The sequence below is a fragment of the Dendropsophus ebraccatus genome, chromosome 15 (assembly GCF_027789765.1).
Source record: "Dendropsophus ebraccatus isolate aDenEbr1 chromosome 15, aDenEbr1.pat, whole genome shotgun sequence".
Classification (NCBI taxonomy): Eukaryota; Metazoa; Chordata; class Amphibia; order Anura; family Hylidae; genus Dendropsophus; species Dendropsophus ebraccatus.
This window is the reverse complement of record NC_091468.1, coordinates 75,135,236-75,160,235: the sequence shown is the minus strand read 5'-3', so window position 1 is coordinate 75,160,235 and position 25,000 is coordinate 75,135,236. Positions and strand designations below refer to the sequence as shown.

The following is a 25,000-nucleotide window of genomic DNA, read 5'->3' as shown; positions in this document are numbered from 1 at the left end:
GACTGACTACGGGGCCAATAACACAACCTCCAGTGGCCACGTCCTTTAATTGTACAAGGCAGGGCGGCCCCATGACTGACAATCTGAGCAGCCCATCGGGCATTTGCCCACCTTGCCAGATTGTCAGTCCGGGCTTGCATCTGCATCTCTGGCTGCTATGGGCATAAAAGGGGACACACTTATGGTGTGGCCTCCATGCTCCCCTGACATCAACCCCATGGAGAACCTCTGGAGCATTATCAAAAGGAGTGTCTATGATGGAGGAAGACAGTCTATGGTGGAGGGAGGCAGTCTATGGTGGAGGGAGGCAGTCTATGATGGAGGGAGGCAGTCTATGATGGAGAGAAGCAGTCTATGGTGGAGGAAGGCAGTGTATGGTGAAGGGAGGCAGTCTATGGTGGAGGGAGGCAGTCTATGGTGGAGGGAGGCAGTCTATGGTGAAGGGAGGCAATGTATGGTGGAGGGAGGCAGTCTATGATGGAGGGAGGCGGTCTATGGTGGAGGGAGGCAGTCTATGGTGGAGGAAAGCTGTCTATGGTGGAGAAAGGCAGTCTGTGATGGAGAGAGGCAGTCTATGGTGGAGGGAGGCAGTCTATGATGGGGAAGGCAGTCTATGACGGAGGGAGGCAGTCTGTGACGGAGGGAGGCAGTCTATGACGGAGGGAGGCAGTCTATGATGGAGGGAAGCAGTCTATGATGGGGAAGGCAGTCTATGATGGAGGGAGGCAGTCTGTGACAGAGGGAGGCAGTCTATGACGGAGGGAGGCAGTCTATGGTGGAGGGAGGCAGTCTATGGTGGAGGGAGGCAGTCTATGATGGAGGGAAGCGGTCTATGATGGAGGGAGGCGGTCTATGATGAAGGAAGGCAGTCTATGGTGGAGGGAGGCTGTCTATGGTGGAGGGAGGCAGTCTATGATGGAGGGAGGCAGTCTATGATGGAGGGAGGCAGTCTATGATGGAGGGAGGCAGTCTATGGTGGAGGAAGGCAGTTTATGATGGAGGGAGGCAGTCTATGGTGGAGGAAGGCAGTCTATGGTGGAGGGAGGCTGTCTATAGTGGAGGGAGGCAGTCTATAGTGGAGGGAGGAAGTTTATGATGGAGGAAAGGAGGCAGTCTATGATGGAGGGGGGAAGTCTATGATGGAGGAAAGGAGGCAGTCTATGGTAGAGGGAGGCAGTCTATGATGGAGGGAGGCTGTCTATGGTGGAGGGAGGCAGTCTATGGTGGAGGGAGGCAGTCTATGATGGAGGGAGGCAGTCTATGATGGAGGGAGGCAGTCTATGATGGAGGGAGGAAGTCTATGGTGGAGGAAGGCAGTCTATGGTGGAGGGAGGCTGTCTATGGTTAAGGGAGGCAGTCTATGATGGGGAAGGCAGTCTATGGTGGAGGAAAGCTGTCTATGGTGGAGGGAGGCAGTCTATGATGGAGGGAGGCAGTCTATGGTGGAGGGAGGCAGTCTATGATGGGGAAGGCAGTCTATGACGGAGGGAGGCAGTCTGTGACGGAGGGAGGCAGTCTATGACGGAGGGAGGCAGTCTATGATGGAGGGAAGCAGTCTATGATGGGGAAGGCAGTCTATGATGGAGGGAGGCAGTCTGTGACAGAGGGAGGCAGTCTATGACGGAGTTAGGCAGTCTATGGTGGAGGGAGGCAGTCTATGGTGGAGGGAGGCAGTCTATGATGGAGGGAAGCGGTCTATGATGGAGGGAGGCGGTCTATGATGAAGGAAGGCAGTCTATGGTGGAGGGAGGCAGTCTATGGTGGAGGGAGGCAGTCTGTGATGGAAAGAGGCAGTCTATGATGGAGGGAGGCAGTCTATGGTGGAGGAAGGCAGTCTATGGTGGAGGGAGGCTGTCTATGGTGGAGGGAGGCAGTCTATAGTGGAGGGAGGAAGTCTATGATGGAGGAAAGGAGGCAGTCTATGATGGAGAAGGGAAGTCTATGATGGAGGAAAGGAGGCAGTCTATGGTAGAGGGAGGCAGTCTATGATGGAGGGAGGCTGTCTATGGTGGAGGGAGGCAGTCTATGATGGAGGGAGGCAGTCTATGATGGAGGGAGGAAGTCTATGGTGGAGGAAGGCAGTCTATGGTGGAGGGAGGCTGTCTATGGTTAAGGGAGGCAGTCTATGATGGGGAAGGCAGTCTATGGTGGAGGAAAGCTGTCTATGGTGGAGAAAGGCAGTCTGTGATGGAGAGAGGCAGTCTATGGTGGAGGGAGGCAGTCTATGATGGGGAAGGCAGTCTATGACGGAGGGAGGCAGTCTGTGACGGAGGGAGGCAGTCTATGACGGAGGGAGGCAGTCTATGATGGAGGGAAGCAGTCTATGATGGGGAAGGCAGTCTATGATGGAGGGAGGCAGTCTGTGACAGAGGGAGGCAGTCTATGACGGAGGGAGGCAGTCTATGGTGGAGGGAGGCAGTCTATGGTGGAGGAAGGCAGTCTATGATGGAGGGAAGCGGTCTATGATGGAGGGAGGCGGTCTATGGTGGAGGGAGGCAGTCTATGGTGGAGGGAGGCTGTCTATGGTGGAGGGAGGCAGTCTGTGATGGAAAGAGGCAGTCTATGATGGAGGGAGGCAGTCTATGGTGGAGGAAGGCAGTCTATGGTGGAGGGAGGCTGTCTATAGTGGAGGGAGGCAGTCTATAGTGGAGGGAGGAAGTCTATGATGGAGGAAAGGAGGCAGTCTATGATGGAGGGGGGAAGTCTATGATGGAGGAAAGGAGGAGGTCTATGGTAGAGGGAGGCAGTCTATGATGGAGGGAGGCTGTCTATGGTGGAGGGAGGCAGTCTATGATGGAGGGAGGCAGTCTATGGTGGAGGGAGGCAGTCTATGGTGGAGGAAGGCAGTCTATGGTGGAGGGAGGCTGTCTATGGTTAAGGGAGGCATTCTATGATGGGGAAGGAAGTCTCTGATAGAGGGAGGCAGTCTGTGACAGAGGGAGGCAGTCTATGACGGAGGGAGGCAGTCTATGGTGGAGGGAGGCAGTCTATGATGGAGGGAGGCAGTCTATGATGGAGGGAGGCAGTCTATGGTGGAGGGAGGCTGTCTATGATGGAGGGAGGCAGTCTATGGTGGAGGGAGGCAGTCTATGATGGAGGGGGGAAGTCTATGATGAAGGGAGGGAGGCAGTCTATGGTGGAGGGAGGCAGTCTATGATGGAGGGAGGCTGTCTATGGTGGAGGGAGGCAGTCTATGGTGGAGGGAGGCAGTCTATGATGGAGGGAGGCAGTCTATGGTGGAGGGAGGCAGCCTATGGTGGAGGGAGGCAACCTATGGTGGAGGGAGGCAGTCTATGGTGGAGGGAGGCAGTCTGTGACAGAGGGAGGCAGTCTGTGATGGAGGGAGGCAGTCTATGGTGGAGGGAGGCAGTGTATGACGGAGGGAGGCAGTCTATGGTGGAGGGAGGCAGTCTATGATGGAGGGAGGCAGTCTGTGATGGAGGGAGGCTGTCTTTAGTGGAGGGAGGCAGTCTATGGTGGAGGGAGGCAGTCTATGATGGAGGGAGGCAGTCTATGGTGGAGGGAGGCAGTCTATGGTGGAGGGAGGCAGTCTATGATGGAGGGAGGCAGTCTATGATGGAGGGAGGCAGTCTATGGTGGAGGGAGGCAGTCTATGATGGAGGGAGGCAGTCTATGGTGGAGGGAGGCAGTTTATGGTGGAGGGAGGCAGTCTATGGTGGAGGGAGGCAGTCTATGGTGGAGGGAGGCAGTCTATGGTGGAGGGAGGCAGTCTTTGATGGAGGGAGGCAGTCTATGGTGGAGGGAGGCAGTCTATGATGGAGGGAGGCTGTCTATGGTGGAGGGAGGCAGTCTATGGTGGAGGGAGGCAGTCTATGATGGAGGGAGGCAGTCTATGGTGGAGGGAGGCAGTTTATGGTGGAGGGAGGCAGTCTATGGTGGAGGGAGGCAGTCTATGGTGGAGGGAGACAGTCTTTGATGGAGGGAGGCAGTCTATGGTGGAGGGAGGCAGTCTATGCAGGAGTGAGGCAGTCTGTGGTGAAGGGAGGCATTCTATGGTGGAGGGAGGCAGTCTATGGTGGAGGCAGGCAGTCTATGGTGGAGGGAGGCAGTCTATGGTGGAGGGAGGCAGTCTGTGATGGAGGGAGGCAGTCTGTGATGGAGGGAGGCAGTCTATGGTGGAGGGAGGCAGTCTATGATGGAGGGAGGCAGTCTATGATGGAGGGAGGCAGTCTATGATGGAGGGAGGCAGTCTATGATGGAGGGAGGCAGTCTATGATGGAGGGAAGCAGTCTATGGTGGAGGGAGGCAGTCTATGGTGGAGGGAGGCAGTCTATGATGGAGGGAGGCAGTCTATGACGGAGGGAGGCAGTCTATGATGGAGGGAGGTAGTCTATGATGGAGGGAGGCAGTCTATGATGGAGGGAGGGAGGCAGTCTATGATGGAGGGAGGCAGTCTATGATGGAGGGAGGCAGTCTATGGTGGAGGGAGGCAGTCTATGATGGAGGGAGGCAGTCTATGGTGGAGGGAGGCAGTCTATGATGGAGGGAGGGAGGCAGTCTATGGTGGAGGGAGGCAGTCTATGATGGAGGGAGGCAGTCTATGGTGGAGGGAGGCAGTCTATGATGGAGGGAGGCAGTCTATGGTGAAGGGAGGCAGTCTATGATGGAGGGAGGCAGTCTATGGTGGAGGGAGGCAGTCTATAATGGAGGGAGGGAGGCAGTCTATGGTGGAGGGAGGCAGTGTATGATGGAGGGAGGGAGGCAGTCTATGACGGAGGGAGGCAGTCTATGATGGAGGGAGGCAGTCTATGATGGAGGGAGGCAGTCTATGATGGAGGGAGGGAGGCAGTCTATGATGGAGGGAGGCAGTCTATGATGGAGGGAGGCAGTCTATGGTGGAGGGAGGCAGTCTATGATGGAGGGAGGCAGTCTATGGTGGAGGGAGGCAGTCTATGAAGGAGGGAGGGAGGCAGTCTATGGTGGAGGGAGGCAGTCTATGATGGAGGGAGGCAGTCTATGATGGAGGGAGGGAGGCAGTCTATGATGGAGGGAGGCAGTCTATGGTGAAGGTTGATAAGGTGAATTTTACCCTTTCATCCACCTTATTCCCAAGTGACTATGCCTGTCCAAATTGAATAGAGCTGAGTGCTAGCGATCATTAGATAACACCAGACACAGATAGTTGGTATAACCTCTCTCTCAGCCGAGATTTGAGTATATACTACTACTTTATTTAGTTTCACATTGATTATATCCTCCTTCATTATAGGTGGAGTTTCAAGTCACAAAGAGTATACATGTTATACTGTGATTGGTTATTCCATAAATGGTTAGCTATATCCTGTCCGGCGCAGTGAGCTGGTTAGTGGTTATTTATTAGACATTATCTTCTTCTTTTGTGAGTTCAGGGTGGTATGTCTCAGGGGTGGCTGCCAACATTCCAACATGTCTCGTAGACCAGTCTTGTCCAGCTAGAAGCGGTTCCAAAGCTGAAGGCATTTCAAGGAATACAATGTTTTTCCAAAAGTATTAACCCTTCATGGTCACCTTCACAAAGGGAGGCAGTCTATGGTGGAGGGAGGCAGTCTATGATGGAGGGAGGCAGTCTATGGTGGAGGAAGGCAGTCTATGATGGAGGGAGGGAGGCAGTCTATGGTGGAGGGAGGCAGTCTATGATGGAGGGAGGCAGTCTATGGTGGAGGGAGGCAGTCTATGATGGAGGGAGGCAGTCTATGGTGAAGGTTGATAAGGTGAATTTTACCCTTTCATCCACCTTATTCCCAAGTGACTATGCCTGTCCAAATTGAATAGAGCTGAGTGCTAGCGATCATTAGATAACACCAGACACAGATAGTTGGTATAACCTCTCTCTCAGCCGAGATTTGAGTATATACTACTACTTTATTTAGTTTCACATTGATTATATCCTCCTTCATTATAGGTGGAGTTTCAAGTCACAAAGAGTATACATGTTATACTGTGATTGGTTATTCCATAAATGGTTAGCTATATCCTGTCCGGCGCAGTGAGCTGGTTAGTGGTTATTTATTAGACATTATCTTCTTCTTTTGTGAGTTCAGGGTGGTATGTCTCAGGGGTGGCTGCCAACATTCCAACATGTCTCGTAGACCAGTCTTGTCCAGCTAGAAGCGGTTCCAAAGCTGAAGGCATTTCAAGGAATACAATGTTTTTCCAAAAGTATTAACCCTTCATGGTCACCTTCACAAAGGGAGGCAGTCTATGGTGGAGGGAGGCAGTCTATGATGGAGGGGGGCAGTCTATGGTGGAGGGAGGCAGTCTATGGTGGACGGAGGCAGTCTATGATGGAGGGAGGGAGGCAGTCTATGGTGGAGGGAGGCAGTCTATGATGGAGGGAGGCAGTCTATGGTGGAGGGAGGCAGTCTATGATGGAGGGAGGCAGTCTATGGTGGAGGGAGGCAGTCTATGATGGAGGGAGGCAGTCTATGGTGAAGGGAGGCAGTCTATGATGGAGGGAGGCAGTCTATGATGGAGGGAGGCAGTCTATGGTGGAGGGAGGCAGTCTATGATGGAGGGAGGCAGTCTATGACGGAGGGCGGCAGTGTATGACGGAGGGAGGCAGTCTATGATGGAGGGAGGCAGTCTATGGTGGAGGGAGGCAGTCTATGATGGAGGGAGGCAGTCTATGACGGAGGGCGGCAGTGTATGACGGAGGGAGGCAGTCTATGATGGAGGGAGGCAGTCTATGACGGAGGGAGGCAGTCTATGACGGAGGGAGGCAGTCTATGATGGAGGGAGGCAGTCTATGATGGAGGCAGTCTATGATGGAGGGAGGCAGTCTATGACGGAGGGAGGCAGTCTATGATGGAGGGAGGCAGTCTATGATGGAGGGAGGCAGTCTATGAAGCAGAAATCATCCAAAAACTGACAAATTCACTGGAGGAGAGAGATCGGCAGCTCCTCTGTGCAGATGGAACCTCAGCGAGAAGACATCATAGAGAAGTGACGTCCGGCTGTAATTATATCTCACTAATCTCCAGGGTTTAGTTCTTAATAAAAATGAAAAGGTTGAAAGCTGCTGCATAATAATTTAGAACATGGATTGTGTGTGTGTGTGTGTGTGTGTGTATAGATAGGAGACAGACACACACACACACACATATACACAGACACCTGGCTTCACCTAGGTAGCAGTACAAATTCACTCTGAAATAACTTGAGATATATGAAATTTGAGTGAATTTCCTTCTTTTCAGCATGTGAGGTGGAGGCCTGTAAGGTCGGTCAGAAGAGCCTCGAGGAGCATTTACAACCCTTCAAAGACAACATGGAGGCGTTCATCAGCAAAGGTAAGCCGCTGTATGCAGGAATTATTGTGGGCGCCATCAGGGTCCCACGCAGACAGCTTGTCTAACGTTTTTTGTGATTGTTGCTTAGGGCTCGTTCCCACTGAGGAAAGGTAGCGGAATTCCGCGACGGAATTGTCCGCCGCGGAATGCCGTTAGCCTCCAGCTCATAATGGGAGTCTATGGGAGGCGCGCGCTCCTGCCCTGTCCGCGCTGAAGAATGAACATGTGGGAACGAGCCCTTATAGTACAGAGTCAGTTTAGGGCATGTATTCGGCTATTTACCACCCAAACCCAATTAGGCCATATTTTTACCTAAAAGGGGACACCCCCTTTGGTAAAATGCATGTGGTACCCCCTCCCCCTCCTGGAGACTAAAGGCCCTATTCCACGGAACGATTATCGTCCGTATTCGGCCGATATCAGCCGCTACGGACGATAATCGTCCCGTGGAATAGAGTGCAACGATCAGCCGACATCGTTCATGTCGGCTGATCGTTGCAGTCACTTGTTTTTCAACATGTTGAAAAACAAGGGACTGATATAGCAGCGATCTGCTGCCGTCGCTCCATTGAATAGGAGTGTCGGCGGCAGACGCTGCTATATCCTATGGGCTGCCCAGACGATCTAGCGATCACCCGGGCAGCCCCCCCCCCCCCCCCCCCCGCAGCCCCCCGCCGCCCCCTCCTGCACTCACCCGCTCGCTGCAGCCGCGTTGAATAGCGGTGGCAGCGAGCGGGGAACGAGGAGCAAACGAGCGCTGAAAGCACTCGTTTGCTCCTCTGACGACCCGTGTAATAGGCCCTTTACAATTCCTTCCATACGTGTTATTATCTGTTCAGTCTCCTTGCCCCAGTTCTCAGCTGCTGCTTTCTGCTGAAGACACAGAAATCTGTGTGTGAGCCGTTCTCTCTGTCTCCCCCTCCCTTCTGGGACGGCTGATATAAATAAGTCCCTGGCAGGCTGTATCTGCACCCTTACAGAAACCAATATGACCAGTGATACTTCAATACAAATAATTGGCTACACCAAGACTAAAAACTACTACCCCCTAATGACTAAATAGTACAGCCCTAGTTTACCTGTATTCAAAAAGCCAATACACCAATATTACCCCCATATAGTGATTACATTGCAGCTATATCCAGTAACTCACAGGGGGCGTCTTCTCTGATCAGTAAAGTCCAGCAATGTGATTCTAATCTACAGTGTAAGCACCATACAGTCCAGCAACACAGTTTTGGGTTTCCCCTCCTTGTAACACTGTTTGTTGGTCTATGGGGCCGGTGAGGCGCCATGATCTCTACTTTCTAGCGACACCTTGCTTGTGTATATGAAACTTTTGATCAATTTAATTCAATTTTTTCGGGACGTGAAGTGACCAAAAATCAGCAGTTTTGTGCTTTGGGATTTTTTGGTGCTTTTGGCGTTTACCGTGCGAGATCAGGATTGTCATCATTTATTCTTCGGGCGATTCCGCACACGGCGATACCAAATATGCAGGGGGGGGGGGGTATATGTTTTCTAACTTGTCGGGGGAATAGTCCTGCTGCATTAGATACTATATATAACGTTACCAACACGTCACCAATACTTGTTGAACTTACTTGCAGTTTTTTAAGACAATAGCAGAAATTTTCCAAATTTTCACCAAACATTTCAAAATCTGATTTTTCAGAGAGCAGTTCAGGTGTGAAGTGTATTTTATGGGACTGTATGTTAGCACCATGAATCGCCCCATTTCAGAAACTGCACCCCTAAACAGTTCAAAGCCACTTCCGGAAAGATTTTTAACCGTTTAGGCGACTCACAGAAATAAAAGCCAAGTGAAAAACTGAAAATGTAAAATTTCTTTGCAGAAGTCTCTTCTAATAGAACCCTATTACCAGAGAAATGCCCCCCGTATTTATCGCCCTGTTCCTGCAGTTTGTAGAAATATCCCACATGTCGCCCTATTGCGGCCTCGGATATGAGGAGCTCCTCGGGAACGCTGACGCCTCCATTACATTTGGCCATTTTTCCAGAGGCTCTGGGAACCAAAACATAAAACGGATCCCTATAGGGACGACTCTGAGGAAACTGCCCCCTCACGTATGTAACAAGGGGTACGGTGGGCACACGGACGCCAATGGTGGGTCACAGAATACCAGAACAATAGGCCGTAAAAATGAAAAACAAACGTGTAAAGCAAATTCCCCACATGTGGACGTAAAGTGCCCAGCGGGCGCAGGAGATGCCTCCAAAGGGAAGGGGCGCCCAGGAAATGTAGTCAGGGGTGGAGGGTGCAGGAGCACTTCCATAATGTACCGTCCTGGACTGAATGTGCTGCAGTGGGTGAGAGGGAGCGATTCCCATTACTCACTGGTCACCTGACAGGTCAGTATGACACATCGATATATGATGCCAACATGGGCAGTCTGCCCTCCACTTATGCAGATTATGTCCTCAATAGAGGAATGCCGCGCGTGCCCCCCCCAATTAGAGGAATGCCACGCATGCCCCCCCAAATAGAGGAATGCCGCGCGTGCCCCCCCAAATAGAGGAATGCCACGCATGCCCCCCCAAATAGAGGAATGCCGCACGTGCCCGCCCCAAATAGAGGAATGCCACGCATGCCCCCCCAAATAGAGGAATGCCACGCATGCCCCCCCAAATAGAGGAATGCCACGCATGCCCCCCCAAATAGAGGAATGCCGCACGTGCCCGCCCCAAATAGAGGAATGACACGCATGCCCCCCCAAATAGAGGAATGCTGCGCGTGCCCCCCCAAATAGAGGAATGCCACGCATGCCCCCCCAAATAGAGGAATGCCGCGCGTGCCCCCCCAAATAGAGGAATGCCACGCATGTCCCCCCAAATAGAGGAATGCTGCACGTGCCCGCCCCAAATAGAGGAATGCCACGCATGCCCCCCCAAATAGAGGAATGCCGCGCGTGCCCCCCCCAAATAGAGGAATGCCACGCATGCCCCCCCAAATAGAGGAATGGCGCACGTGCCCCCCCCCCAAATAGAGGAATGCCGCGCGTGACCCCCCAAATAGAGGAATGCCGCGCGTGCCCCCCCCCAAATAGAGGAATGCCGCGCGTGCCCCCCCAAAATAGAGGAATGCCGCGCATGCCCCCAAATAGAGGAATTACTAGACGCTGTATATTACTAGATGCTGTATATTACTAGACGCTGTATATTACTAGATGCTGTATATTGGTATTACTAGATGCTGTATATTAGTTGCTAGTATTACTAGACGCTGTATATTGGTATTACTAGATGCTGTATATTACTAGACGCTGTATATTGGTATTACTAGATGCTGTATATTAGTTGCTAGTATTACTAGACGCTGTATATTACTAGATGCTGTATATTACTAGACGCTGTATATTGGTATTACTAGATGCTGTATATTAGTTGCTAGTATTACTAGACGCTGTATATTACTAGATGCTGTATATTAGTTGCTAGTATTACTAGATGCTGTATATTACTAGACGCTGTATATTACTAGACGCTGTATATTACTAGATGCTGTATATTAGTTGCTAGTATTACTAGATGCTGTATATTAGTTGCTAGTATTACTAGACGCTGTATATTACTAGACGCTGTATATTACTAGATGCTGTATATTAGTTGCTAGTATTACTAGATGCTGTATATTAGTTGCTAGTATTACTAGATGCTGTATATTACTAGATGCTGTATATTACTAGACGCTGTATATTACTAGATGCTGTATATTAGTTGCTAGTATTACTAGATGCTGTATATTAGTATTTTTAGACGTTCATATTTTTTTTTCTGCAGCTAAAATTGAACACGAAAAACTTGAAAAAAAATTGACGGAAGTTCATGGAAGGTTTGTAGAATCTCATCTATTATTGTAAGTAAAGTGTTAGTAAGATTTACGTTTGTGTTTTATTGTTCGGCGGCAGTCTCGTAGAGGAAGTGGATGCACTGAACGCCAGACAGACCCATTGTCTTTATCGGTCTTTGGCTGATTTAAGGAATGGATGGCATAGTGCTTCATCCTGCCGTATTTGTCTGGTATTTTAGATGGAACCTGTAATGGAGTCTTATAGGTAATAGATTACAGCAGGGCCTAGAGTAATGCAGGGTATAATAAAGGGTATATAGCATAGTAGAGGAGAGTAATATCCACACCTGACACACCACACTGTGTAATAAATAGAAAAAAAAAAAAAAAGAATAAATGCAACAAAATTTTTTGGGAGGGTTAGTGTGCTGCCTACGTCTTGAGGAAAACATAATTACGTAAACAAATGATTGCTTTCCCCCACTTCTGCGGCAGCACATATGGGACATGCCCAGATAACAAAGGGAGGGTTTAAAATGAGCTTCTAGAACTCCTTACTGAAGGCTGAGCCCTCCACCTGAATGTCCAACCTACAATGACTGGAGGAGGTTGAAGTAGATATCCAGGAGGCGTCACTGCAGATGTCAGTCATAGGCACTTGCTGTCTCTCAGCCCAGGATGTAGCCGTGGTACCAGTGGAATGGGCTCTTAGTGGATGAGGTGGTTCTTTGCCCTCCACAAGATATGCCTCAGAGATGGTACATTTTATCCATCGTGCCAAGAGTCTTTTGAAGCTTTAAGACCTTTTTAGGCCCAGCAAAAAGAACAAAAAGATTCTCCTCTTTACGGCAATCTTCCACACGACAGAGGTAGCATTTTAAAGATCTCTTTGTATGGAGTGCAGACGTGCCTCTTCCTCGGATGAGAGATTAGGATAAAAGTCAGAAAGAAAACGTTCACCATTTACATTGACTGTAGACGGCACGTTTGGCACAAAAGATGGAACAGTCCTCAAATGTGCACCATCAGGCCGGTGTTTTGTAAAAGGCTCACCACAAGATATGGCCTGTAACTCTCCCAGGCGTTTGGCAGTAGTTAATGCAATCAGGAATAGTAAGCAGTAAGTCTATTAAGTACAAGACACAGGTCCCAGGTGGCCACGGGAGGACAAATAGTAGGTGTCAGGTTCTTTAGACCTTTGAATAGTATAGGGTATATAGTATAGTATATAGTATAGGGTATATAGTATAGGGTATAATAGAGGGTATATAGTATAGGGTATATAGTATAGGGTATAATAGAGGGTATATAGTATAGGGTATAATAGAGGGTATATAGTATAGGGTATAATAGAGGGTATATAGTATAGTATAGGGTATAATAGAGGGTATATAGTATAGTATAGGGTATAATAGAGGGTATATAGTATAGTATAGGGTATAATAGAGGGTATATAGTATAGGGTATAATAGAGGGTATATAGTATAGGGTATAACAGAGGGTATATAGTATAGGGTATAAAAGATGGTATATAGTATAGGCTATAATAGAGGGTATATAGTATAGGGTATAATAGAGGGTATATAGTATAGGGTATAATAGAGGGTATATAGTATAGTATAGGGTATAATAGAGGGTATATAGTATAGGGTATAATAGAGAGTATATAGTATAGGCCAGGGGTACTCAACAACTTTTAGTGAAGCTCCACTTACCGGGGTCTATAGTCAGGTGAAGGTCCGAGCTGAACATCGTTTCACAAACGTTCAACTATTTACATACAGAATTGCTGCTTATTAGCGGGAAAACTGGCATTTTTTCTCTCTCACCAGCCCTTTGATATAAGGTACAAAGGGGGTGACTGCCCTGGTAGTATATAGCCCCCCCTGTTGCTCCCCCAGTAGTGTATAGCCCCCCTGTGCGCTCTCCCCCAGTAGTGTATAGCCCCCTGTTGCTCCCCCAGTAGTATATAGCCCCCCCTGTGCACTCTCCCCCAGAAGTGTATAGCCCCCTGTTGCTCTCCCACAGTAGTATACAGCCCCCTGTGCTCTCCCCCTGTAGTATATAGCCCCCCTGTGCGCTCTGCCCTTATAGATGGCCCCCAAACAAAAAAACAAACAAACCCCAACTCACCTAGCACCTCGCTCCCCCGCTGTGCCTATCTTCTCTTCTCCTGTCGGTCAGGCCCCCGGCTGATACGCGCTCTGTAGGGATGTCCCGGGGATTCCCCAGCAGAGCGGGCACCACTGACCTCAGCTGGCCGACGGCGTACACTGAGGTCAGTGGTGCGCACTCTGCTGGGGAATCCCTGGGACATCCCTACAGAGCGCATATCAGCCGGGGGCTGGACCGACACTGCCCCCAGCCCCACAGGCGTACTGCAACCAAAGGACAGTACGCCTATGGGGCGGGAGGCAGTGCGGTGGGGAGCGGGACCTCCTAACCGCCCCGGAATGGACCGGATCCGGGGCTGTTTGGAGGTCTGACCAGGGGTCCGGGTTCGGACCGCGGTCCTCCAGTTGAGCACCCCTGGTATAGGCTATAATAGAGGGTATAATAGAGGGTATATAGTATAGGGTATAAGGGTGATATGGGAAACCTTTAAGGCATATTTAAGAGGGATTTTGTATGAGCCGGTGATAAGAACAAATAAATTGGAAGAAGTAGAAGAAGAACAGGTAAAAAAGAAGATAGAAGAGTTGGAGATAAGATTCACCCAGTCAAAGAAGGTAGAAGATAGAGAGGAATGGGAAAGGGCTATTCTAAATGATAAAGAAGTGTTGGAGGTAAAAGCTAAAAATTGGTTACGTGATATGGAACAGAGGAGATACTTGGAAGGTGGGAGAGCAGGTAGTTTTCTTGCATCTATGGTAAGAGATAGGAAAGATCAGAAAATGATAGCCGCAGTTAGGAATAGAGAGGGGAAACTGGTTAAAGAGTCACTGTCGTATTTTTTTTTTTTGCAGAAATCAATAGTCCAGGCGATTTAAGAAACTTTGTAATTGGGTTTATTAGCCAAATCTGCCATTATCTGCATGTAAAAAGCCTTTTCCCAGGTCCCCCCCTCCTTCCTCTTTTCATCCACTCTGAAAAATCTGAAAATTGTGACTTGTTGCAGGAGTCGTCCCCTGTCTGCTCTATGGAGAGGGGAGGGGGGAGGAGGAAGGAGGGAGTTAGCCGGCAGCAGAAAGCAGATAACAGAGGATTACAGGCACAGAGCTGGGTGACAGCTGTAATCCGAGCTCAGACAGGTCACTGGTGACTGTCACAGGAGATATCCCGTGAGGGATTTGTAGATTAACTCTTTGTTGTCCTGTTTTGGTCTTTTCTTTAGCTCTCTCCATAGGAGAACAATGAAGACGGGGGGGGGGGGGGAGCTTCAAACTGCTTTTTCATGATAAAAATGCATTTTTCGGATAATAAACCCAATTACAAAGTTTCTTAAAATCGCCTGGACTATTGATTTCTGCAAAAAAAAATTTCACGACAGTGACACTTTAAGGATATGGGTAAGATCAGGGAGGTATTCTCTACATTTATAATGAATTATATACAACTCAGCAGACAGTGGATCAGAATGTAATAAGGGATTATGTTACAATGTGTAACCTGAAGAGGCGGTAGAGAGCTTAGAAAGTGAAATGACATCAGAGGAAATATGGAGGGTAGTAAAGGAAGCCCCCAGGATGAAGGAATCAGGATCGCATCGGATCCCATTTGAGCTCTTTAAAGAGTTTGGGGATATATTGGTACCTAGATGTGTGTCATTATTTCACAATTTTCAGAAGGGGGGGGGGAGTTTGACCAGTTCAATGTATGAGGCAACAATTATTCTTTTGTTAAAGCCTCGTAAGGATGAATTAGAAACACAAGCTTACAGACCAATATCGCTGCTCAACGCGGATGTTAAGATTTTGGCAAAGGTTCTGGCTAACCGTTTGGTAAAAGTAGTATCAGAACTAATTGCTGGAGATCAATGTGGATTTATGCCTGGAAAATCAACAGCGGAAAACATCCTTAGGCTGTTTTTAAATCTTCAGATTGAGGGTGGGGGGGACCGCTCTATCCTGTCGTTGGATGCGGTTAAGGCCTTCGACAGGGTAGAGTGGTCCTTCCTTTGGGAGGTTCTGAGGGGATATGGGGTTGGGCCAAACTTTGTGAAATGGATGCAGTTATTATATAAGGAACCAAGGGCAGCGGTATTGGTCAATGGAGCTCTGTTAAACTGTTTTGCGTTGACAAGGGGGACGAGACAAGGTTGTCTTCTCTCCCCCCTCATCTATGCCCTTTTTATAGAACCATTAGCTATAAAAATAAGGGACGCGCAAGAGATTCAGGGGTTTGGATGGGGTGGGAGAGAGGACAAAGTCTCTCTCTACGCGGACGATCTGTTATATACCTGGGGAATACAAGGGATTCCTTACAGATGGGTATTCATTTAATTGAAGAGAATGGAAAAGTGTCAGGGCTTAAAATAAACTGGACTAAGACCGTTTTGCTGCCACTTGATGGAGAGGTGGAGTTCCGGAATCTGAATGGCCTACCAAGGGATGGCACATTCACATACTTGGGAATTAAGGTGGCAAGAAATATCAAAAGATACCCTCAATTAAATGTAAGATCAGGACAAGAATTATGATTTGGTCAAGACTCACTTTAAGTATGGCAGACAGAGTTAGTCTAAATGATGATCCTGCCTCAGATTCTCTACTTTCTGGTGACTAGCCCTGTTTGGCTGGGAGAGAGGGTCTTTAGGCAGCTGCGGGCCCTGATAAGAGATCTAATCTGGAGAGGGAAAAGGCCACATATAAAAATGGATTACCTATGTAAGGAGGAAGGTGGCCTGGCGGTTCCGGACACAGAACTTTATTTTCTGGCATCTAGAATGCAATTTTTAATGGAAGAGAGTGAGAGAGGTCCTCTGGTGAAGATGGTTAACCCCTTAGTGACCGCCGCACGCATATTCACGGCGGCCTCTAATGGGCTTTATTCCGATGCGTACGCCTTTTAACGGCGGGCGCATCGGAATAAATTACCGCCCGGCGGCGGCTGCAGGACGGGAGATCAGCGGTCAGTGTGACCGCTGACACCCTCCTGTAACTGCCTGCAGCGGAAAATTCTCCGCTCCGAGCAGTTTAACCCGTTAAATGCCGCTGTCAAACCATGACAGCGGCATCTAACGGGTCCCAGTAGATCCCGGACGGCGCCGTGGGTCACTTACGTGATCGTGATGTCCCGCGGCGCCGTCTGGTCTTCCGATGTCTCCATGGTGATCCCGGGGTCCTAATGAAGGTCCCCGGGGGTCACCATGGAGATGTCTGATGCTGACAGGGGTGGCCGCGGCTATTGCCTCTCAGCATGAGACATGATACAATACACTGCAGTACATCAGGTACTGCAATGTATTGTATCAGTGATCTAAGTATTTTACACTAGTGTAAAAGTAAAAAAAAAGTGTGCACCAAACACAACACAGCCCCCCCCCCCAATAATAAAGATGCATTACATTCCCCATACAGAAATCCTATACATATTTGGTATTGTTACGTCTGTAACGACCCAATCTATAAAACTATATCAATAATTACACCGCACGACACACGCTGTAAAAAAAAACTAAAAAAAAACAGTACCAGAATAGCTGTATTTTATCAATCTGCTTTAGAAAATACGTTATTAGGGTGCGTTCACACCTACCGCATCCGCAGCTTATTTTTCCGCAGAAATCCGCAGGTCTGGTAGTGCAGATTTCAACCTGCGAGAAATCCGCGTATGTGTGCGTTTTGCGTTCTTTCCGCAGCAAGTTTATCGCAACTGAAATGTCAGTTTAAAATGTCTCTCATTCTAAACTGACATTTCAGTTGCGATAAACTTGCTGCGGAAAAACCGCAAAACGCACAAATACGCGGATTTCTCGCAGGTTGAAATCTGCACTACCAGACCTGCGGATTTCCGCGGAAAAATAAGCTGCGGATGCGGTAGGTGTGAATGCACCCTAAAAGAGATCAAAAAGTCATATACATATAAAACTTGGTATCAATAGAAACTACAGATCTTCCCGCAAAAAATAAGCCCCAAACCAGCTCTGTCGCGCAAAAGATAAGAACGCTATGGATCTTGCAATGTGGCGACAGCTTTTGTGGGTTTTTGCTATTGCGCCAAAGTGGTAATAGTTAAAAAAAAAAACTACACAAATGTGGTATCGCCGTAACCGTAGTGACCCAGAGAATACATGTATTATGTTATTAGTGACCGCCAATACGGATTTTTACGGCGATCGCTAATGGGCTCTATTCTGCTGCCATCAGCTTTTTATGGCGATGGCGCAGAATAGTGCAGCGGCGCCGGTAATGCCCGCAGCCCCCTCCTCTAAGCTATCGGAGGTCACTGAGGGGTTGGGGTAGAATGTGGGATCAGTCCCCTCACTGGCGATCGCTGTTATTACCAGTATAACGGCGGCCACCGGTAACAGACATTGCCAGCACAGCTGAACGCTTTCATCTCTTCCCACAGTGAATCCACAGTGAGAGGAGATGAAAACATGTCCCCCCCCCTGTCCCCAGAATTAACCCTAGTGACCTGGTCACTGACCCTCCCCTCCCAGGGGGGCCATCTGATCCACAGACTCTGTTCAAAGTGATGGATTCCTAAAAATGATCAAAGCTTCATTCTCTCCACAACCAGAGGTGACAGAGAGCATGGGGCAATGATCGGGGACCACCCGGTGTGGTCCCAGTACAAGTGATCAGCGGTATATACTATATACCACTGATCGCTTGTTCCAAATGGTGACGGCACTTTTTTACCCGTCACCAAAGTCAAAAGCCACCCCGGATAAACTGTAACCACTCCAGATTACCCGTAACCACCCCAGATTACCTGTAACCTCCCCAGATTGCCTGTAACCACCCAGATTGCCCGTAACCCCGCCAGATTGCCCGTAACCCCGCCAGATTGCCCGTAACCCCCCCAGACAGCCCGTAGCCACCACAGATTGCCCGTAACCATCGCAGACAGCCCGTAGCCACCCCAGATTTGCCCGTCGCCACCCCAGATCACCAGTGAACACCACCAGATTGCCAGTGAACACCACCAGATTGCACGTCACCACCCCAGATAGCCAGTAAACACCCCCAGATAGCCAGTAAACACCCCCAGATAGCCAGTAAACACCCCCAGATAGCCTGTAAACACCCCCAGATTGCCCGTACCCCCCCATATAGCCAGTAAACACCCCAGATTGCCATAACCTACCCAGATTGGCACAGACTGCCCATAACCACACCAGATTCCCTTTCGCAACCTCAGATAGCCAGTAAACACCCCGAGATTGTCCATTACCACCCCAGATAGCCAGTAAACACCCACATAATGCCTGTAACTAAAATGACACTCCTTCCCTTCTGAGCCCGGCTGTGTGCCCATACAGTGGTTTATGCCCACATATGGGGTACCGTTCTACTCAGGAGAACCTGCGTTACATATATTGGGGTGAGTTTTCTCTCCTGTTTCTCGTGAAATTGAGAAATTTCAAACTAAAGGAACATATTATTGGGAAAATTCTATTATTTTCATTTTTACTGTCTTCTTTTGAATACTTTCCTCCAATACCTGTGGGGTCAAAATGGTCACCACACCCCAAGATGAATTCTTTGAGGGGTTTACTTTCCTAAATGGGGTGACTTTGGGGGGGGTTCTATTCTGCTGACACTACAGGGGCTCTGCAAACGCACCTGGCGCTCAGAAACTTCTTCAGAAAAATCTGCACTGAAATGCTAATTGGCGCTCCTTCCCTTCTGAGCCCCGCTGTGTGCCCATACAGTGGTTTATACCCACATATGGGGTACCGTTCTACTCAGGAGAACCTGCGTTACAAAATTTGGGGTGCATTTTCTCTCATGTTGCTTATGAAAATGAGATACTTTAATCTTAACAAATATATTATTGGAAAATTTCTATTTTCCATTTTTTTCCGGCCTAATTGTGATTACTTTCCTCCAGCCCGTGTAGGGTAAAAATGCTCATTATAGCCCTAGATTAATTCTTTAAGGTGTCTAGTTTCCAAAATGGGGTCACTTATGGGGGTTTCCAGTATACAAACCTCCTAAATCAACTTAAAAAAAGAACTGGTCCCTAAAAAAAAAGTTTGGGAAATTTCATGAAAATTTCATAATTTGCTGATACATTTCTAAGCCCCGTAACACCCTAAAAAAGTGAAATATGTTTATGAAATGAAGCCAGAATAAAGAGGACATATTCATAATGTGACTTAGTAACTAATTTATGTAATACAACTTTCTTTTTTTAGAAGCAGAGAATTTCAAAGTTCGTAAAGTGCAAATTTTATCAATTTTTTCATGATATTTTGATGTTTTTCACAAAAAACACACAAGATAGTGACCAAATTTTGCCACTAACATAAAGTACCATATGTTAGAAAAAAATAATCTCAGAATCGCTAGCATACGTTACAGCATCACTGAGCTATAAGCGCATAAAGTGAGACAGGTCAGATTTTGAAGAATGAGCCTGGTCATTAAGGCCCAAATAGGCTTGGTCCCTAAGGGGTTAAGCAATCTGGGGGGGGGGGGGGTTGAGCTTTTGGGGACTGTTAGAATTGGGCTGTCTTAGTGAAAAAGGCCAAGAACTAGCTAGAGGGTTATGGCACAAACACGGGTTGAGGTATGTGGCACAGTTCTTCGAGGGGGGTCAGATGAAACCCTTAGAAGATTTGTGTATAAGTTTAGGGGAAAGGAGGAAATTACTATTTAGTTATGTTCAGATTAAACACGCATGGGAGAAGACACAGGATAAAGATAAACTAATAGAAGAGAATTCACAAGTCATTACATATATGCACGAGACAAAAGGTAAAAAGAAGGTGTTATCTAAGATTTATAACATGTTATTGGAAGAGAAGGGTGAGGGCTTGGGTCACGGTGGTATAGATTCACAGCAGTGGAGTGATATTTGGAAGATGGTTAAATAGGGACATATAATAATGCACATAGAGTCTCACAATTATTTATTAATTATCATTTATACTTCACGCCAAAACTACTTTCAAAATTTAAGAAAGGGAATAAGGTGAAGTGCAGTAAATGCGATATTGAGGAGGCAGGGTTGATGCATATGTTGTTGGACTGTCCCCTATTACCTCATAGTTGGGGGAAAATTATGAAAATATACAGGACAGGACACAGATGAAGGACATTGGAGGACCTCTATCATGGATTTTGGGAGGGGTAGGTCATATTCAATTACATTATGCAAGGAGGATACTGATGGGGAAATTGCTACTGGCAGTTAGGACCCTAAAGGAGTACTCCAGGCACCCCCTGTAAAATCTAAACTCCGCCCACACTGGGGGGTGGTTACTGGCCTCCTCTCTGTCACATTTCTTCCCCCTCTGGCTGCTCTCGCTGCCCCCTGCACTGGTCTCTGTTGCTGCTGATTACATCTCCAGCTTCCTGTTTGGACCAGTGTCTGTGTGCTGCATATTCCTACAGTCCCCACAATGCCTTGCTCCCCTGGCCTGCCTCTGTAAACCTCCCCCCCACAAACATGGCCACAACCCCGCCCCCATCCCTAGCTCCTCTATTCCCCGCCTCCCTCCATCTATTCCCCGCCTCCTCCATCTATTCCCCGCCTCCCTCTATCTATTCCCCTCCCACTGCACAGCTTAGTCCCCTACACAAGCAGTAATGGTAAATACTGACAACCCCGCCCCCTTATTGGGTGTCCAGTGAATAAAACTGCAGCCACCATTGTCTACTTTTATTATGGCATGATGCTGAGGGTTGTGGTTGTGCAACCTGGAGTTGCACTGCTTGAAAAATTACTACCAGCATCTTGTCCAAGAGACAATGATGGTGGTAGTAGTTCTGGAAGCTCTGCAACTCCAGCTTACACACATACAACCCCCACCATCATGCCATGCTGATACTTGATGATGGTGATTGTGCTTATGCAAGCTGTAGATAGATAGATAGATAGATAGATAGATAGATAGATAGATAGATAGGAGATAGATAGATAGATAGATAGATAGGAGATAGGAGATAGATAGATAGATAGATAGATAGATAGATAGATAGATAGGAGATAGATAGATAGGAGATAGATAGGAGATAGATAGATAGATAGATAGATAGATAGATAGATAGATAGATAGATAGGAGATAGATAGATAGATAGATAGATAGAATAGATAGATAGATAGATAGGAGATAGATAGATAGGAGATAGATAGATAGATAGATAGATAGATAGATAGGAGATAGATAGATAGGAGATAGATAGATAGATAGGAGATAGATAGGAGATAGATAGATAGGAGATAGATAGATAGATAGATAGATAGATAGGAGATAGATAGATAGATAGATAGATAGATAGATAGATAGATAGATAGATAGGAGATAGATAGATAGATAGATAGATAGGAGATAGATAGATAGATAGGAGATAGATAGATAGATAGATAGATAGATAGATAGATAGATAGATAGGAGATAGATAGATAGATAATAGATAGATAGGAGATAGATAGATAGGAGATAGATAGATAGATAGATAGATAGATAGATAGATAGATAGATAGATAGATAGGAGATAGGAGATAGATAGATAGATAGATAGATAGGAGATAGATAGATAGGAGATAGATAGATAGGAGATAGATAGATAGGAGATAGATAGGAGATAGATAGATAGATAGATAGATAGATAGATAGATAGATAAATAGATAGATAAGAGATAGATAGGAGATAGATAGATAGGAGATAGATAGATAGATAGATAGATAGATAGATAGATAGATAGATAGATAGGAGATAGGAGATAGATAGGAGATAGATAGATAGATAGATAGATAGATAGATAGATAGATAGATAGATAGATAGATAGATAGGAGATAGGAGATAGATAGGAGATAGATAGATAGATAGATAGATAGATAGATAGATAGATAGATAGATAGATAGGAGATAGATAGATAGGAGATAGATAGGAGATAGATAGGAGATAGATAGATAGATAGATAGATAGGAGATAGATAGATAGATAGATAGATAGGAGATAGATAGATAGATAGATAGATAGATAGATAGATAGATAGATAGGAGATGGATGGATAGATAGATAGATAGGAGATAGATAGGAGATAGATAGATAGATAGATAGATAGATATATAGATAGATAGATAGATAGATAGGAGATAGATAGATAGATAGATAGATAGATAGATAGATAGGAGATAGATAGGAGATAGGAGATAGATAGATAGGAGATAGATAGATAGATAGATAGATAGATAGGAGATAGATAGATAGATAGATAGATAGATATATAGATAGATAGATAGATAGATAGATAGATAGATAGATAGGAGATAGATAGATAGATAGATAGATAGATAGATAGGAGATAGATAGATAGATAGGAGATAGATAGATAGATAGATAGGAGATAGATAGATAGATAGATAGATAGATAGATAGGAGATGGATGGATAGATAGATAGATAGGAGATAGATAGGAGATAGATAGATAGATAGATAGATAGATAGATAGATAGATAGGAGATAGATAGATAGATAGATAGATAGGAGATAGATAGGAGATAGGAGATAGATAGATAGGAGATAGATAGATAGATAGATAGATAGGAGATAGATAGATAGATAGATAGATAGATAGATAGATAGATAGATAGGAGATGGATGGATAGATAGATAGATAGGAGATAGATAGGAGATAGATAGATAGATAGATAGATAGATATATAGATAGATAGATAGATAGATAGGAGATAGATAGATAGATAGATAGATAGGAGATAGATAGGAGATAGGAGATAGATAGATAGGAGATAGATAGATAGATAGATAGATAGATAGATAGATAGATAGATAGATAGGAGATAGATAGATAGATAGATAGATAGATAGATAGATAGATAGATAGGAGATAGATAGATAGATAGATAGATAGGAGATTAGATAGATAGATAGATAGATAGATAGATAGGAGATAGATAGATAGATAGGAGATAGATAGATAGATAGATAGATAGGAGATAGATAGATAGATAGGAGATAGATAGATAGATAGGAGATAGATAGATAGATAGATAGATAGATAGATAGATAGATAGATAGGAGATAGATAGATAGATAGATAGATAGATAGATAGATAGGAGATAGATAGATAGATAGATAGATAGATAGATAGATAGGAGATAGATAGATAGATAGATAGATAGATAGATAGGAGATAGATAGATAGATAGATAGATAGATAGATAGATAGTAGATAGATAGATAGATAGATAGATAGATAGATAGATAGATAGGAGATAGATAGATAGATAGATAGATAGATAGGAGATAGATAGATAGATAGATAGATAGATAGATAGATAGATAGGAGATAGATAGGAGATAGATAGATAGATAGATAGATAGATAGATAGATAGATAGGAGATAGATAGATAGATAGATAGATAGATAGATAGATAGGAGATAGATAGATAGATAGGAGATAGATAGATAGATAGATAGATAGATAGATAGATAGGAGATAGATAGATAGGAGATAGATAGATAGATAAATAGATAGGAGATAGTCCAATAATATATATCCCGCAGCACACAAAAATGAATGTAGAAAAATGTGAAGTTTATCCCATCAGTGAAAAAACATGCAGCATAAGAAGTGACGCGACGTTTCGATGATCTCCATCATCATTTTCAAGCGTGCAAAGCAGTGAAGAAGGCAAGTATTTATACAGGTGTGGTGATTAGAAACAACAAATCATTGGTCAAAACAAAGTAGGCAAATTATTCAGCATGTGTGAAGATTCATTCAGGTGAGTCCTAGTGCAGTACGATCGCATTACCTGCGAATAATAGTCCCACATGTGAAAAGTGTCCATAAAAAGAGACTTGAAATGTCAAACAGAGTATAAGGTCAGCAGGGGTATGTACAGATGATGGTTTGCCCTTTCTCTGTTTCCCTGGATTACCCCATGTTGGTGAAAATATGTGAAATCTAGTATTTATACCTATTGTATATACATTATTTTATATTCATTCTTCTACCTATTTTTTGCAGATCATATGGACAACTGAACTCACCTCATTCACTGACACCGGCAACAATTTCTGTGCGAGTATGGACCATGACCAGGAGAACTTTTTATATTGCTCTAGTTACTCTGTGTGAATACGGCCTGGAGGGGCCATCCGGCATTGAAAGGGTGTTCTGTGCGGTGCACACACCGCTGTACTCATTGAGTGCGACGGCTGAGTGATACACAGCAATAGTGAAGGCGAGGATCCAGGTTGGTGATGCCTGAACTTCCCCGGAGTCGGTACAGTTAATTTGCCGATATGACCTTGTGATCCTCCTGCAGTCTGTACTACAGCAGTTTTTCATGAATGGAATTCTTTTTCTACACGTGACCAGTACCGTGATCTCGTGTGTGTGTACGTAATCCGTGTCTGGGAGAGTGAGTTCGGGAGTCCGGATCTACTTTAAGCAGGACACTACTTGTTTATTTGATTCTTCTATATATTGTATGAAGAGGTCTCTGTTTGACATTTCAAGTCTCTTTTTATGGACACTTTTACATGTGGGACTATTATTCGCAGGTAATGCGATCGTACTGCACTAGGACTCACCTGAATGAATCTTCACACATGCTGAATAATTTGCCTACTTTGTTTTGACCAATGATTTGTTGTTTCTAATCACCACACCTGTATAAATACTTGCCTTGTTCACTGCTTTGCACGCTTGAAAATGATGATGGAGATCATCGAAACGTCGCGTCACTTCTTATGCTGCATGTTTTTTCACTGATGGAGTAAACTTCACGTTTTTCTACATTC

At 46.0% G+C, this 25,000-nt stretch overlaps 1 pseudogene; it reads left to right on the top strand.

The window, feature by feature from the left end:
* The window catches only part of LOC138774041 (formin-2-like), a 136,492-nt pseudogene that overhangs the window by 105,606 nt on the left and 5,886 nt on the right, over window positions 1-25,000 (top strand).